This window comes from Camelus ferus, chromosome 8, assembly GCF_009834535.1.
Source record: "Camelus ferus isolate YT-003-E chromosome 8, BCGSAC_Cfer_1.0, whole genome shotgun sequence".
Taxonomy (NCBI): domain Eukaryota; kingdom Metazoa; phylum Chordata; class Mammalia; order Artiodactyla; family Camelidae; genus Camelus; species Camelus ferus.
Genome location: NC_045703.1, coordinates 13,812,184 through 13,831,035, shown reverse-complemented (window position 1 = coordinate 13,831,035; position 18,852 = coordinate 13,812,184). Strand labels below are relative to the sequence as shown.

The following is an 18,852-nucleotide window of genomic DNA, read 5'->3' as shown; positions in this document are numbered from 1 at the left end:
TTGGAGTTGCTGTATTAATATCTGACAAAAAAGAGTTCAAGATAAGAAATACTACCAGAGATAAAGGAATTTATAATGGTATCAAAAGCAATGCATTAAGAAAAGATAGCAATCCTAGACACAAATGCACCTAAAAATAGAGAATCAAATAAACAATCGTAGTTGGAAATGTTAAAGTTTGCTTTTAAGTATTTGATAAGCCAACTTGAAAATTCAATAATGGCATAAAAGGTATGAATTAAACTATCAACTGCCCTGATTTAATTTACTGACACAAAACATACATTCAGTAACTTCATAATACACAAGTGCTTACCAAACAGTAACCAAAGGAGACAAGGCGATAGACCATAGAATGTGTCTCAGTCAATTATAAGACATTGAAATCTTATAGAGTACATTTCAAAACACAATAAGCTAAAAAAAAAAAAAACAATTAAAATAATACATTTAAAGTAGTCACATATATTTGGGTATTAAGTGGTACACTTCTAAATCGCACTGGTGTAAAATAAAAACATCACAGGGAAATTAGACAATGCTTTTCACTTAATAAAAATACAAAATGCATAAGAAGCTGCTAAAGTACTGTTTACAAAAAATATATAGCTTTGAAAACTTTTATTGGATAATAAGAAAAAATTAAATCAATTACTTAAATTTCATTCTAAGAAACTAGGGGAAAAAAAAAACCCTAAACTATAATAGAGTAAATAAAAATAAGCAAAAGAATTCTATAAAAAACACATAATAGAAAAAGTTACAAATGCAAGAGTTGAAAAGATGAATAAAACTAATAAAATAAACCTCTGGAAAGACTGATCAGATAAAAATGATAGAAAACAAATATTAACAATTTCATAAATAATGAAAAATTCTACAAACATTGCAAGAACTATAATAAAATATTAAGAACAACTTTATTCTAAAAATCTGGCCAAGTTTGATAAAATGAACTAATTCTTAGAAAAACAGAATTTCCAAAAATAAAGACAAAATGATATAGTAAATCTGAATAGTTCTAATATATAGTAAAGAAATTCATTTCATGGGCAAGTTCTATTAAACATTTAAAGTAGAAATAAACTAATTCTATATATAGTCACTCAGGAAATAAGAGAAAATTAACATATTCCAGGTAACAGTAAATGGCCCTACCTAACCCTGATATCAAAACCTGACAAAGATATTTTAAGAAAAGATATTTGCATACCAATATTTCTCATGAAAATGGTTGCAAAAATCCTTAGCATATTAGAAAATTGAATCAAGCAATTTGTTACAAGGACAATACAATCTAATCAATAGTGCTTATCCCAGGAATTTATGATATTTTAAAACCTTTGAAGATGATGCAACTTATATATTAAAATAAGAAAATACAAATTTCATTTTATCACCCCAACAAATAAGTAAAAAAATTGAAGACAAGAATTGAAAGTCATTCATGATAAAAAACTCTGCAAATTACAAAAAGAAAAAAAAACTTTCTTGTTCAACTCTTTTATACCACTTTATTGAAATAGATTTCATATACAAAAAAGCTGTATATAATTAGTGTATACAACTTGGTGAGTTTTAAGTGTACATCCATGAAATCATCACCTGAGTCTATGCCATAAACATATCCATTCACTTCAAAAGTTCCCTCCTACTTTCTTTATTATGTTCTATTATTATTATGTGATAAAAGCCCAACATATGTTTCCTACTAACCAAACTTTTAAATACACCATATTATTAGCTATAAACACTATGCTGTAGATCTCTGGGGTTCATTCATTTTGTACAGCTGAAACTTTGGATTCTTTGACTAATAGCTCCCTGCTTCCTCCTCCCCCTCAGCTCCTGGCACCCACCATCCTACTCTCTGCTTCTATGAGTCTGCGTGTTTTAGATTCCTCATCTAAGTGGTATATTGTAGTATTTGTTCTTCTGGGTCTGGCTCATTTCACTTGGCATAATGTCCTCCAGTTTCATCCATGTTATTGGAAATGGCAAGATTTCCTTCTTTTTTAAGATCAAATACTATTTCATTGTATGCATATACAACATTTTCTTTATTCAGTCATCCATCGATAAACATTTAGGTTGCTTTCATGTCCTGACATTGGGAATGTCGCTGGGGGGAACATGGGGTTGTAGATATCCCTGTGAGATCCCGATTTCAGCTCCCACCAATATCTACCTAGAAGTGAGATCATTGGATCTTATGGTAGTTCTATTTTTAACTTTTGAGGAATATCCTTACTGTTTTGCATAGTAGCATAGTTCATAATGGAATATTGAAAATATGCCACTTAAGATCAAGAACAGGGCAAGGAGATCCATTCTCCATCTTTTATTCAAAATTTTATCGAAGGCTTAGCTGGTATAAATCATGAAGTTTGGATAGAAAAGAAGTTAAAATGTCTCCATCCACAGGGAACAAGATTTTCTTTATAGAAAACCTATGAATTTACAGAACAACTATGACAGCTCATACATAAACGTAGTCATTTTTTAAGACATAGCTCCCATACATAAAATTCAGTTTAATTTCTGTATATAAAGGAAAAATGTGAAAATAAAATTTAAGAAAATACATCTGAATCAAATCTTCAAAAATCACAAAATAAATAGGAATTGATTTAAGAAAAATGTGAACTAATTCTATGTTAGAAAGTGCAGAGTGCTAATGAAAGTAATTTTTAAAAATCCAAATAAAAGAAATTTTGCCATATTTATTGATCAGAAGGATCCAATTTTTTAAAATTTCCATTCTTCACAAATTGATTTAAATATTCAACACACCCTGATGTTAATTTCAGCATTTAACAAGTGGAAATTGGCAAGCAGATTCTAAAATTTATGTGAAAAAGCAAAAGATATCTGAAAATTTATCACAGTGTTGGAAGACATACATTTGCTAATTTATGATTTATTATAGAGTAGGTACTATCACTGAGATAATGAGATGTAATAAGGAGGGAGAAATAGCTATTGTAACAGAATAGAGAGACGAGAAATAGACCCACACTTCTATGGTCAACTGCGTTTTTTGGTTTTTTTTTTGTTACAACAAAGATGCCATAAGTAATTCAACAATAAAATAAAGCCTTGTCACTGAATTGTGCTGGAACAATTGAATACCATAATGCAGGAAAAAATGAACCTTGAATCCTAACTCACATCACATGCAAAAAGTAACTCAACATTTTACAGATGTAAAGATGAATTTTCTAATGAAAATGCAAATAATGTCTCCATGACTTAATGATTGGCAAATACTCTTTACATCATGAAGAGCATATACATTAAATTTTTAAAAAATTAACAAATAATGATAAAATTAAAATCTTCTTTTCCTTAAAGTATATACTACATAAAATTGATAGAAAAGACATGGATGGGAAAATATTATAAAAACATACTGACAGAAGAATTATATCTAGAGTTATATTTATGTATCTCCTAAGTGATAAAGTGATAAAAAGACAATGTATTTTTTTAAATGAGAAGACTTGAATAGCAACATCATAATTATTCAAAAGCCTTACAAATTTATATCAGTCAATGACAGTAAAATTTGAAATCATCATGCTCTGACTTTTTTCTGTGGAAAATTTATTGGTGTTCTAAGTCCGAAAGTAAAAAGGTAGTAGCTGAAAATTAACATAAAAAATAGATTTCTTTCAATACTAGATTTATCTTTCAAAAATACAATGAAAGATTTACATTGTACATACAATACCTTTAAAATACAATAGTAGATTCATCTTTCAGAAATACGACGTTATTACAATGTTCCATTTTGTTGGATTCAATTTGGTATTTCTAACAATTTGAGAATGGAGTGCTCATCAGCTAACTACTAGAGTAAAACGCAGTAAAGCTTTTACCCTTATGGCATTGGTCACAAAATGATTTTTTTTTCCTCCTCAACTGTGAATTCAGAACATTGTATGTGATTCAGCATCACCTAGATAAGAAGGGATTCTTTACCTTCCAAGGTAATTTCACTTCAAACATTCTTGGACCATTTTTACACATTTTAAAAGAAAGAAATGTGTCTGAAAGGTAGAACAGCTCCCAAGGATGGATGTTTTTATAAGTAGAGAAAAAAAGTGAGTATCACACAGTCTTTCTACATAGCTAGAGCAGAGTGGGGCCTGCAGTACCAGTCTTTCATTTTGTTCTATAAACAAAAGGACAAGAATGTACTTCATCAGTGTGCTCAGTGTGGGACAATTACTGTGAAGGTATATAAGCACACACGTATAGTTATGTAAAATAACATTAAAAACTGTAAAATGTAAACTTAAAAGAAAATGTAAATGAATCATTATACACACACACACACACACACACACACACATATACACAAGTTTACTTAAATTGATCAATTTAGGTAATCAGTTCAGAATGTTATCAAGGTCAAAGTCAGCTGTTTAAGTGAAATATTTGAACAGGTCTGGACAAATGCATCACCTCAAGGAACACCTGTGAGTAAGTATGTCCATGTCAGAATTGTTTCCAAAGTTCTCTCTGTTGAAATCTGGGTTCATTCACGTTTATACCTTTAAGGTCCATGCAAACACAAAATCAGAAAGGGCATTCATTATTCACTTATTTATTTCGTAAACTTTGATTAAATATTTAATGCTATATTCTGTACTGTGCACCATAGAGATGGACATAAATATTTAAACAGATAAGTTCAAACATTCCAGTACAGAAACTTTTGAAAGGTTACTAACCAGCTCTATGGGGAATAGATGTTTCTGGGAGTCACAAAGTCCCTAATGGCTAAAGCAATGCCTAAGCAAGTCTTGAAGGAAAAATATTTTACTCATAGATAAAACAGGGAGAGGAAGAAAACATGTTATTATTTGTTAATATGAAATACATGATTAAGTAATACTGTGATTAAACCATTTTTTCACTCTTCCAAGAACTAAGAAGTTTCTGAAATGTTGTTCTGCTCGCAAGCTAAGATGTTAATAATATACCAAGGTTCACACAGGATGGCAGAAGAAACAAGGTCAAAGAGGAAAAACTTGGTTACTCAAGGCTTGGCAGGCAGTGTGAGTTTCACATTCTGTTCCTCTGCTTCCCTGTGGGAGATGTGGAGGGACTCAGGCGCATGGGGCTTGGGAAGGGGGTTGGGGGCACAGCCAAGAACCCTGAGTGTGGAAACCCAACCCTTTTGTGAGACCTGCCAACCTGCCCTACCATTACCCTAAGGTTGGCACTTTCTTATTACACTGGACTGTGAGCAAACATGTTCTCTGCTCCTGAGAGGGACACTCTCTACCCTCCAAGGCTGCTTGTTATACAAACACCCTGAAAAAGACGAAGGTGGTCAGTGTGTCTGTTTGCAAGATGTGCAGACACCTGAGGAACCCATGAAGAAATCTCTCCCAACAAACACCTTAGAATATAACTAGGAACCACCAAATTTAAAAAAGTGAATAGTTTTAAACAGTTTTGATATTTTCAGTTATCAAAGCTGAATTTGAACAAAAAGCTAATTCAGTATCATCATCTACTTTTTTTGTGTGTTTTTTTTTTTCAGACAATAAGATTTTCACATCAGAAGTAAAACATCCAACATGTAAAAAATTTAGCACTTCTAGAGAATAATTATTCAGGTACTATATTTCAATTCAACAAAAAATATTAATAAAATAATATTTAGCTACGGTTAGATGTATCATTATCAATTAGCTAAAGCTCTTCTTTGAGCCTTTTTAGAATGATAAAAATCCCTGAATTTATTGCAAGCACCAACTAGTAGGAAGATGCCAGTGTGAGTGCATATTGGTTCTTAAAACTCAACAAAATGAACAAGAATGCTAAAAATAAAACAGAAGAGTTCATATATGCTTCAAATTGCCACATTGCAATCTCTGAAGAGAATCTATAAAATTTAATTTGAACCAATTTGAAAGAGCACAGCAAGAGAAGACACATAACTTTCTCACTTAGAAATGGAATGTAGCTTTGTTACAAAGTAATGAATGAGTCCCGAAAGGTTCAGAAATGTCTCTTGGAGAGGCATACTGTAGAGAAATGTTGGATCACACAAGGGTAGGAAATCTGACTGCAAATCATGCCTACTCTGGAGATTAACTGTGGCACTGAGGTGGAGGACATATGTTAAACCACGTGTAACTATTTCTCCTCCTTTAACTCAGCGTTCCTATGAGGATGCAGAACCCATGGAAAAAAAATAATCTTCCTATTTTTAAGGGAAAAAGTTGGGCTGAATTTTACCTTTTCATAAAAGGAATTGGAAGGCATCTCAAATATACAAAGATTTTGGAAGTGTAATACCTGTATCATTCCATAAAATAATAATTGAGTATATTTTAGACAATCAAGAGATGGGAATAGGGAATTCTAAGTGAAGTCACTGCAATGAGTAGGGATGTGTTTAAATATATAACGCATCACCCAAGTTGTGGTAATTATCATTATAGGAACATATGATAAGTTATAAACCAAAAGCAATGATTAAGATAACATATTTTAAATATGTATGTATGGACCTCATCAACACTGAGTGAAAAATGAAACAAAATACAATAAAGTTAATTAGTTGGTAGTGAGGAGGTAGAGGTGGTAGAAAGTAAGAGGGGATTAAATATTTCATCTTTCCCAGAGGAGAACACAAGGAATAGTAAAAATTGGTACATATTTTTCTGAAGAACAATTTTTCCATGTGATTTAGTATGCCTCAAAGTTTATTCAACTGCCTAAATAATTTTACCTCTAGCAACGAATCATAAGGATATAATTGTATGACTACACAAAGATATAAACAAAGTTGTTCACTGAAAAAATTCTTCACAATAACAAAATTCTGGAATAATTTGTATGGAATACTAGCAGGCATTTCGACCATTAAGTTAGATATGTATGGACATGTGTAGAAAAGTGTACAAAATATATTGGGAAGAGTGGAAAAATGTATGTTTATTATAATCCCATTTATATCTGTACCTTGTTTAATTATAATAGGAATATTCTAGTACAAATATTTCATATATATGTAAAATATTTGATACACTTTCCTTCTGTCTCACTAGAACTGTAGCTAATTACATAACTGGTCATCTAGGTTATAGTTTCCAGCCTTTGATGCAGGTAGGTTTGGGTAGGTGAGGATATAATTCAATGGGATATGATTATACTTCTGAGACTAGCAGGTAAATATCTGCTGTGACTCCTGGACTTAATGGCAATGTCCTATGAGGGTTTTTTTTTTTTTTAAAGCCTAGAGGGGATTAGGGAGCAATGATTGAATGACATCATAGAGCACAGATGCCCCACAAGCCAGGAAGGTCTGATCACCAATGGACGATCATTAGAGAGAGAGAGAGAAAAATCTACATTTTTAGGTCAATTTTTTTGAAATGTCTTTGTTAAAGCAGCTTACATTTCCCATACCAAAATCAGTAGAAAGTACAGTTGAATTAAAATATTTCTTAAAATAAAGTAGGGAGATTATTATGAATTAACGTAGAATATAAAGTGCAGCGAGGCTCCTCAAGGACTTTAAGAAATTATAGAAAATAGAAATATACAAAGCAAAAAGCCTGGAAAAACAGAGGAGCCTACCAAAGCACAACTGAGAAGGTTCTATTTAACAAAATCTTTAGTTCTCAGCAGATCAGGTGAACATGTGTAAGCAGAGGCTCTGAGCAGATGCGCGGGCCTGGAGAAGCAGGTGGTCCCAAATGTCGTGGACCCTGCAATTCTCCTTGAAATTTGGTTTGAAAAATAAATAGACAGGTGTAAAAATGTTCCTGCAAATGGCAGTATTATAAATGGTCTAGTGTTATATATACATGTGTATACAATATTATATACATAATGGTGGAGACCATCTATATGCCAAACAGCTTATACTGATATTTGGCTTATTTTAATATATGAAGAAAACTGTAGACAATTAGATATCCATATTTTATGTCTCTGATTAAATAAATCAGGTCAGAATAACTTAATCTTCTTACTCCCAATGTAATAGGGCAGAACAAATCTGACTCCATGTTAGATCTGTTCCTTTGGCTTTAGCCCTGTGCTCTGTGTCCCGGGCTCATCTGCACCTTTTGTAAAGCATGTTACCTACAGCCTGAAATATACAGGAGCCATTCTCAGGGCTCTGATCTGTAAGGGTGTAACACTTTCTCATTCACACAAAGGTAAAAAGTTGCGGAACAGAGGATACCATTGGTGGTGCTGGAGGTTTACAGGAACATCGTGGACAGCTGCAAGAACAAGGGCTTCTGACACCAAGAAGTTTGCAGCAACCAGCCACACCTCCTCCCCTTTTAGTATAAAGGAGCCTGAATTCTGACTTGGGGAAGGTAGTTCTTTAGGACACTAGTCCCCAACTTTTTCTGTCTGCTTGCTTTCTGAATAAAGTTGTTATTCCTTGTCCCAACACCTCGTCTCCTGATTTATTGGTCTGTTGTATGGTGAACTGAACGTGTTTGGGCTCAATAACACCAAGTCTTAACTTCTGAGGGATGGAGTCTGATCTGCCCTGCTTCTTTAAAACTACATCACTGTGCTGGGATACAGTTTTCCATGTCACATGCACGGAGACATTGATGACTTTTGTCTTCATGGATGACTTTTGTTTATTTTTACAAGGATTGTTTATCTTCCTCAAAGTAAAGGGCAGATCTGTTTTCTGTGGATGGGTTGGGGGTGGAGGAGGTTCGGTGAATAAAGTCCCCTTCCAGGACAAATATTCGGCAGTTTTGCTAGCATCCTTTATAAAAGACTGGGGTTTCCTAAACTTGGATTTTTCCAGCTGTGACGAAAACCCACTGGATGCCCAGCATCATCTGGACCCTTCTTCACTGGGACTGAGAGACAGGGACCGGACCAAACATAAAGCTCACAGTGCCAGCTGTAATCAAATCCCCCAGCCCTGACTCGGGCATCTCTGCTGTTCTATCAGCATTTGTGAAACTGCAGCAGCCTAACTTGTAAGCTTGCAAACAAGGTGAACTCTCAAACTCTTCATAGTCCTTGCTATCTCGTTGTTTACTATGAATATTGTATTAGTTACTTCAAGCACAGGGCAAAGATGATTCACACACACAGACACACACAAAAACACACACACCCCAACAGAGCAATAAGCAATGCAACAAGTTGTCTTTCCATGTGCAGCTGGCGAAATATATAAACATAGATATAATATTAAAAATAAAACTGAAAAAGTCATGACCAAATGTCAATCATGATTATGTTTGAGTGCTAGGCTTTTTCTTTATTAGTTTTTAAAAAATTGTATTTGTCTTTTCTAATGAGCATGTATCCTTTTATAACAAGCTTTTCCAAATAAAAACATGAGATCTATAAAATTGTGCATTATAAAAGTAATAGTAGTGGTCACAGTGTTTTCAGAAAGCAAACTTCCAAAGGATTTTTCTTGATAAATATGCAAAAATATTTTAAAAATAACCTGCATCCTCTTAAATATTGATCATTGTCTAAGCTTAAAAATAATGTTTGATGGAATTCATCCTGAAAATTTTTTCTATATATCCAGTTAGCTGGCATTACCATCCTCCTTTATGAAAATATTTTCTCCTTGTTTCACTGTTCCCATTTTGTAAGTCTATAAATTTACCTACTTTTAAGCATTTTATAGAAACATTTTATATTCAATAAGCTACCTAATTATTTTAAACACAGTATCTTTGTCCATATGTATCCCTCTGCTAGGAAAATCAGATCATTTACCATAGACCACCTCTAGGCATTCCTGAAGCAATGGAGATTCTAATGCTGGTATTAGACATCAGTTGTGTAGAACATTGAAGTCCCCAAAGGAAAAGCTAGATTGTGTGAACAAGCCAGATGCCAGGTATGAAAGTTTGTCCTGGAGGGGAAGTATGCAGGAACACATTGTTCTTATTAAAACGTGAGGTATTCATTAATATGATAGACCATTTATTTTAACTTCACACCATGAAAATAAATAAATCATGAGCTACTGCAAACTGGTAATCTTGCTGGTGGCACTTTTTTAGGCTTATTTCCAAGATGTTTTTAAAATAGTTTATGTGTGTGTGAGAGTGCCCTTCAGCTAAGAATCTAGGAATCTACTTTGTGGCTTATTATAAATTTTTTCTTGATACATCCAGAGTTAGGATGTTAAATTAGTTTTCTGAAATATGAAGAATCAATAAAATATGAATACACTGTAAGAGATGTACTTCTAAAAGTAAATATTTCATTTTGGAAAGTGGAGGCAAAAAAAGTATGCTAACAAAAACATCTTATAAAAAGGGACACAGTTATTCAGTTCGTTTAGTGATAAAATCCTCACTGTAAAATTGAGAAGTATTAGGTACAGAAAAATTAAGTAATTAACCCAAGCTTGATCAGTTAACAAGTAAGTGTGTCAAAATCAAATCCACTATCTTACACCATACAAAAAAATCAACTCAAATGGATTAAACACTTGAACATAAGAACTGAGATGATAAAACTCCCATAAGGAATCATAGGTGATAAGCAACTTAATTCAAGGAAGTTATAAAACACGAGATGGATTTAAATTAGTAAAGACTTGGAAGAATAGGGCCATCTGGCCTGTGAGACAGGCAAGTGGAGGTTTTGAGGAGTTTGAGCAGAAATAGATGGGAGTGAATTGAACAGCTTTCATGTAATCTCAGATTCTGGAGGAAAAAATGAGTTTCAGGGTGTAATACCACTTTATTCTGCTACTTTCAGGAAATCAATGGTAAATGTCATGAATCATGAATGGTATTCATATTTCTTTAACAGCTTAGTCACAAGAGAACTCATCTTTACTTGGGACAATAAGTAAGGATGCTTTAAAGAATCCAATAACTTTCAAAATATTACCTAATGAAATATGAGAGTTCTGAGTTTAAACAGAAAACAAACTTATTGTTTACCAGGGGGAAAGGAGGGTGGGAAGGGATAAATTGGGACTTCAAGATTTGCAGATACTAACTACTATATATAAAATTGATAAGCAAGTTTCTTCTGTATAGCACAGGGAACTAGATTCAAAAATAAAAAAGTAAAAAAAAAGATGAATAAATAAATTAATTAATTAAATAAATACTACTATATTCCTACTGTGTAGCACAGGAAACTATATTCAATACCTTTTAATAGCCTGTAATGAAAAAGAATATGAAAAGTAATATATAGAGAGAGGTATAACTGAATCACTATGCTGTATGCTAGATATCGACACATTGTAAATACTTTAATAAAAAATAATAAAAATTTTAGAAGGGAACAATTGAGAGATAAAACGAGTAAGTGGCCACTTAGCATCATTCCCACATCACAAATACCGGTGGTTGGTATTTACATGCAAGGATACTGTACATCCCAAGAAAGAATCCCACTTGTTCACATGGTGCTCCCCTCAGGACGTGGCTGGGGAGACCACCTTTTATTTCACATTGCCCCTGTTTCTATGGAGCAGATGCAGGTGCACACAAAAGGTCTCGGGGCTAGCTTGAGTTACGGTCAGGACAACTTATTTTATAGTTCAGAAGCAGCAGCCTGGTTTTCACTTTATGAAATAATATACTTGCTGCCACCCCTAATAAACCTGAAAGTTACACAGGGATTTCATCTACCTGATGTCCAAGGACTGAGGAAAAGGATTGCCTTGAAAAATATTGTACTGTAAGTTGGAGGTACAGAGATTTCTGCAGAAAGTACAATTTTTTCTGACAAGGTCACTTCATCTCAGCAGAACACGAACCAGGTGTTAATTCTGTAGTTGGACATTCCGTTGCTAATAATTAAAAAGACATTGTTCAGCTCAACAATTGATTGCACCAGTCTTTGATTTGCACGAAAATAAATAAAGGCTTTAAGACAGTTGCTTCAAGCAGAAAACAACACTGTATTTTAACAGTTGAGCTCAGGAACTCCTTTTTTTTTTCAGAAATTAGAAAATATTTCTTTGTATGAAGACACTTGACACACTTTTAAAAAAGCATTGTTTAAACTCCTTGTTTTATATATTATGACACATATATGTCTGCACAAAGTCATTTGTAGAGGGTTGAATTTTGTCACTGAATTTCCTTAAGGAGAAAAAAAAAAACTAAGAGAATTGCAATGTATGAATTTATGTATTACATACATGTCAAAAGGTAAATCTATTACATTTGTCAAATGACTCCATTATGACCAAGACCATTAACCAAGAAACTTTGTGTTTGGCATAGTCCTACATGTTGCTGAAAATATTGAAAAAAATAAAATACATCACTTCATTTATCTGTTTAGTTTAATTCTTCAGAAACAAATAAATACAAAATATTTATTCAAATATATAGTAAGATTTAATGAGGGAGGAATTCTGGCATACACATATGGTACAATGTGTCAAATAGTATAAGAATAATAAAGTAAATTGGTAGAAGAGACTGGACTGAATACTTTCTTTTGTGTCCATGAGTCAGAGCAGGGAGGTGATTATCATGGAAGTCTTATGGATTTGCTTAAAAAAAATGCATTTTATTTATTTTTATACCCTTAGTTTGAAGCACAGTGCTTAGGTCATGGCAGGTACTTCAAAACTACTGTGATAAATAAATAGATGGAAGCACAAAACAAGTTTTAAATAATAAATCCAAAGTAGATAGCTAGGTGAAAAATGTAAATATTATTCAGAATATGCTATTCCATAATGTGAAAAAAAGTCTTGTGTGAATGCATGCAGATGAGAAAAGGTGTGTGTGGATGTGAATACAAGAGACATTCTTAATTTGGCTCAACTAGAGTTTACATGGGAGCAGTGACACATGAGGCACGTGGAGCAGGTGAAGCATACATCAGAGCCTGCCTTGATTAAGGAGAGAAAGGTGTTGGTGGAAATATAATGGATCTATTCCAGAAAGAGAACTCCAATTGCAATGAGAGGATGATTTCATGGTAGTGACGATAAAGGTACAAGAGCCTGAGGCGGAGGGGATTGGGTGGGGGTTCGTATGGGAATTTCATATTGAGAACAAAATGAAGACCTTGCAAAAATAAGAAGTGAAAAAGGCCAGAACTTCTTTTAAAAGGGAGTTAGAGAAATATAGAGAGTTGTAAATTAATATTCCAGAAACAGGGAATGAATCCAGTGAAATTTCTTTCTTAAAAAATTTTTTCTTTTAATTCTTATTTTTTGGGGGGGTAATTAGGTTTATTATTCATTCATTCATTCATTCATTCATTCATTCCTTTTTGATGGCGGTACTGAGGATTGAACTCAGGACCCTGTGCATCCTAAGCACACGCTCTACCACTGAGCTATACCTTCTCCCACCCCCAAATTTCTGAATTTTGTGTATATTTATCCCCAAATAGCACCAACTATGTAAGTCTTCTTATATCTAAACGTTGCAAATTACAACAGAGCGACTCCTTCATTACGAGTTCCACCAGTGCCATTGCAGTCATTTTCTGAACAATTTATTCGTCTCTCTTGCATCCTGTTTCAAACACTGGGAAGGCTAAGATATTTCAGTACCAAGCCCAGGAAAGGCTCTAAGGTGAGGCAGAAAGCAACCTTGTAAGAGCCAAATTCTCCAAGGTGATGCAATGCCGCACAGTTTGTTTCAAAAGATCAAATTCATAGAGCCACACATCAAAACAACTGTTAGAACAAGGCATTCTGAAAGCATCCAGCACCACTGATGCACTCAAAATATTCATAAACCACTGCCGAACGAGGTTCAAGCACCCACAGGTCCCCATCCATCTTTTGAAGTGTAAAACAGACAAGGAAAATGCATTTTTTAAATGAGGGCACCAGCATGACTTTGTGAAGTAACTTTATGTCCTAAAATGCCAGCATTATGGGCAATAAATAGAAAATCAAAGCAGTAAATATTCGTTCAAGCATACTGAAACATTGAGGAGCATTCCTTTTTGGGTTTCAGAATATGCTTTCCACAACTGCAGCAGGAAAATACTCATTTCGTACTCACTCCCTCTCCAAGTCCAATTTACTTACAATCCAGGTCTGGATGGGAACAGTGATCACCTGCAGTCTCTGCATGGAAGGTGACTGCTTTCAAAATTCTCTTTGTGACTGTCAGCATGGATACTGACAATTGTGCCCCGCGCTTGGTCTTTAAATGGCATTATTTTTGAATAGGATTTTGAGTAAAGGGTTTACTATTCTCTCCATTTGTTCAAAAGGAAGAGGTTTTCTTCATGTGTTTATAAAAGCCTAGGTATTAATTATTTATTCAACTAATAACAGTTTCCCAAAAGCATCGAGTCCAGCAGCTGGCAGCAGGAATCTCTGGGAGTATAGGAGATTTAGCAGAAAGAAATATGGACCTGCAATTCATGTGCACATGTTTATTAAAGGGCAGATCTGCAACGCTGAAACCTTTGGGATTTCTGGGTGACTCTGTGAGACCCATGTGCTAGCTACGAATTTCCTGTATTTCTTATTCCAGAGTTCCTGGAAAGGGACTATCCTACTTTGGAAAAGCTCCATGAAACTAATAATCTGGGGGAAATATGCACAAAATGCATTACTGCGGGCATCATGTCCCAAATGTAAATTTCTTTATTTTCTTTGTTTTTTTTTAAGGGCTCATTTCCAGAGCCCAAATTGTTTTCATGGGCTACAGATATCACAATAGCAAGCTAAGTCTGTTGGTATTTTGTAGGTGAATCTGAAAAAGTGGATTCTGGAGATTCCTCTCTTTCTAGGAAAAACAAGTTGGCATTATTTCAGTAATATAGTTGGAGGTGATAGGGTCTGCATTAGAACGTTGGCTAAAAAGTAGAAAGAAAGATTCTAGAAAGACTTTAATAATCAAAAAGAACTTATAAATTACTGCTTGTGGTGGCTGAGGGAGGATTTTAGGCTTGAGTGACTGATTGATCATATTAATAACAATGAGAGAAAAAAAGAGGAAAGTTATTTTGGGAAGATATGATAACATGTTTATTTTTATATTTACTGAACTTAGTTTACAGATTCAGATAAGGAGTAACTAGAGTGAAAACATACTTTAGGTTTTGCATGCGTCAGGCTTTATGTGGAAGAAATATGATGGAGTGGTCCTCATTTTCAACAGAAAGACATGCTTTAAAATCCTCCTCCCTCAGTTGAATGACGTGTGATGTGGGGAAAGTTATTTGACTTTCTTGAGACTTATTTGCATAATATATATACAATGAATAGTTTAATACCCTCACTCCAGTTGCTGGGGGCACAAAAGTAGATTGTGTATCAAGTGCCTAGAACTCACTAAGCAATTGACAGTGTTCATCTAATCTCACCCCCACCTCCACCTCCTCTCTTGATAGCTGTGCTAAGGTGTAGGTGACAAAAACAAACTTCAGCTTAAGGAAAAGAGGTCTTTCTGTTTGCTTAAAAAAGAGTATATCAAATCCAAGTGCATGCACTTTAAAACTATGCTATACGGTTTTTCTCAAAATCCCATCATGTGATGGCTATGGGTGTTCACACTTGGGCTTAAAGTAGAGCAAAGCCAGAAATTGCGGTAGAATGGTGATTTATTTGCCTTACCATGAGAGTCACTACCTCAAAAGATCTCGAGAAAGGGTGATAAAATATATTAAACTCCATCTCAGTGTGGAAATTCCCCCAAATTATTTTTATTTCCCTTTCCTATTGTCTCCTGTGATGCATTCAGGGTATGCATACGTATTTAATGGGCTCAGGCTCTCTTGCGGAATGTCACTGCTCTGAGCTAGTCTGCCTCTCACTGGAGTCAGTTTGGCTATGACACTTGTTTGGTAAACACAAATTTATTCTAATGTAATTGACGTATTAAAGAACAATCTGAGCATAATGTGAATTTCGTGTTTGCTTATGCACGAATTCCTCCCCAAGGAGCCCTAGGGGAATGCAGAAAACTGCACTGGGCTGAACGGAGCTGCGTGGGAGTCCACAAAATGCAAACACACACGTGCACATCCACACACAGCCCTCAAACATTTATCAGTGACCTCAGTTCACCATGTGTCTAAAGAGCCACACTCATGCACCTCCAGTCACACCTTCCATCTAATTTCAGGTAGAAATCTGAACCTCTTGCCAGTGCTTCAGAATAACCCACAAGCCGAACTCCTCCACTGCCCACTTCCAAAAGCAAACTTAAGTACCTTTTTCAAGGTAAAGATCATATTTAATGTAATTGTTAACATTTTATTAAGTATTTCACGTGTATATCACTGTACTGTTAGGCAGTTGGATAGAAATGAGCACCAGGCAAGGGGAGAGGAAGGGGGAGGGAGCCATCCAGAAAAAAGCAGTATGCCTGTGCTCAGGATAAGATACTCCAAAATTTTTTAATTTCTCTAAATGAGGGCCAGCAATAAGCCAGCTAGGATCCAGCACTGCAGCTGCACAGTGGAGAGAAGGACCCACTAACTTGACCCAATGCTCGTTATCATGTAATTAACATTGCAGTTTGAGCCCTTTCCCGTAGGTTTCTCTGTGTGCATCATGGGTAAAAGCATCATGGGTTAAAAACATGTGCAAAAGAGATGGGTGTGCCTGAGCACAAGGAACAGGAGCTGTCAGTCAGCCTGGGCACTCAAAGAACCTGAGCCGTGACTCAATCAATCATGAAAAGGCCCCCTAAGCCAGGATATTAAAACAGGGAAAACACAGGAGAGGTACCATTTTTACTCACATGGATTGTCCTGCTCCCAACTCTTGGGAGTGTACTAACTTTTCACTTTACTAATAAAATCTTGTTTATATCACGCTTTCTGTCTCATTAAAAATTTATTTATTTATTTTTTTGGGTGACTAAGAACCAAGGTAACTTTTATTCCCCTCTTCCTGGTAACAGTACTACCGCTCTTATCAGTTTCTTATCTTTTTTAACCTGTTGAATGTTATGCATTTTATTGCATCTTTCACACAAGGCTTGTAGTTTTCCTTGTGTGACTTTGCATAGTGAAGTACTTTTTAGGAATGCATCTGCTGCATAGCCAGAACTGACTCTATCCCTGAACTTGGCCAGGTAACATGCACGTCTCCAGTACTCTTTCCTCTTCTGGGGAAAGGGAAGATGAGTGGCATCAATGTCACAGGGCTGTTGAAGAATTAAAGAAATGGTGTGCTTCGAGCATTCAGCACACACCACGAACATCACAGCATTTTGTACTTGTCACCTGTCGTGGTTGGCAGAATCATAGCCCCCAAAGGTGTCTGCATGCACACAGATCACTGGAATCTGTGAACATCTTTTTTTTTAATGTGAAAAAATGAGCATAATTAAGCTCTTAGACCATCAAATCAATTGGAAGAGTATCCTGGAATCTCAGGCAGGCCCAGTGTAACCACATGAGCCCTTAAAAGCAGAGAAATTTCTCAGGCTGGAGTCAGAGAGATACAGTAGAAGGAGAGTTCAGAGAGTGTCATTATTGACCATCTGGTGCTTGTAATGGTGTTTGTAACTGTTTAACTGTATAATAGTTGAAAGGGTTTTTCTCATGCTTTTGCTGACCAGGATTGGGCTGGGGAGGACAGGGGAACTCGGCGATACGCCCATCCTCCTCATTTTGCTCCCCACACCTCAGAGGCAGCGGTTGGGTGTTTTGTGCATCTTGTAGTTTATAACTCATGCCAGTGGCGTGTGTCTGCCATTATTTTTAGCCCCTTATGTTTTCTTTGTATTCTGTTGTCCCAGCCTGTGCACACACTGCAGCATGAGTTCTCAGGCCTCAGCCCACTTAAAACACCAGAAGCATAAATCAACCTGATTTTAAGCTGTCCATGTTTTTCTCTAGAGCACTTTTCCACACACCCCTTTCATGAACACCTGTGTTCTAGGCACAAGGATATTAGAAGAGTTCCAAAGTCAGAGGTGAACATGATACCCAGCAGAAGCAAGGGGATTGCTGTTATCTACAGAAAGGAGGACAACTTTGCAACAAGTTGTTACCCTGTATGTTATCCCTATGGAAACCAGGGCTGCTCCTTGAACTCTTACAATAAAACCCCCTACCTTCTCTTCCCGGCAGGCTCACAGTCTTGGAGGCATTAGCCCACTGTGACCTCCTCTGCCTGGCAAAGAAAGAAAGTTGCTTTTTCTACTTCATCCAGAACTCTGTCCTTGAGTCTCAATTTGGTAAGTGGGGTACGGGAGGCTGTGTTTTGGCAACAAAGGGTTCAAGAGAAGGACCTGGCATGTGATTGGTGATTTGAAGATGGAAGGGGGATTGTGAAGTGGGAGGAAGGAAGCTTTGAGGAGGGGCTACAGACTGAAGGGCAGCAAGGAAAAGGAAAGTCCAGCCAGACATCTGTAAGGAATTGAATTCTGCTGGTAATCAGCATGAGGTTAGGGCAGATTCTTCCCAGCCAGCTGACACTTGATTTCCATCGTGTGAAAGTGGAGCAGAGAAACCAAACTAGCCCAACATTTTTCTGAGCTGTGGGATAATATGTTTGTGACGTCTTAAAGGGCTAGGCTTGTGGTAATTGATATTGGCAACAATAGAAATCTAATGTAGGCTTTATCATTATTACTACTATTAAATATTTATAGTTCTCATTAAGAGAAGAGAACATTGTTATTGGGTAAGAAAGGATATGATTTTTAACCAAATTGCATTTACTAAACAGAACCTCTAGAGTCATCCCTTTTCAGCTTTGGCTCTGGGTGAGGTATATGGACTGGATTCCTTGTAAAAATATAAAGCGTTTAACATATTTCATCAAAAAATAATGTTTCTGGACAAAAAAGATTTTCTCTATATTAGAGATTCCTTTAAACCTGAATTCAATCCTGAATGTAGTAATATTTTAAGGTTTTTTTTTTTTAATGTAACAATTAATCATCAGTTACCACC

The 18,852-nt window shown here is 35.4% G+C and overlaps 1 protein-coding gene and 1 non-coding gene across 2 annotated transcripts in view; both read right to left on the bottom strand.

The window, feature by feature from the left end:
- The window catches only part of EYS (eyes shut homolog), a 1,185,765-nt gene that overhangs the window by 602,657 nt on the left and 564,256 nt on the right, over positions 1-18,852 (bottom strand).
- TRNAP-AGG lies at positions 13,247-13,318 on the bottom strand. Its single transcript has one exon. It is a non-coding gene; the product is annotated as a tRNA-Pro (tRNA).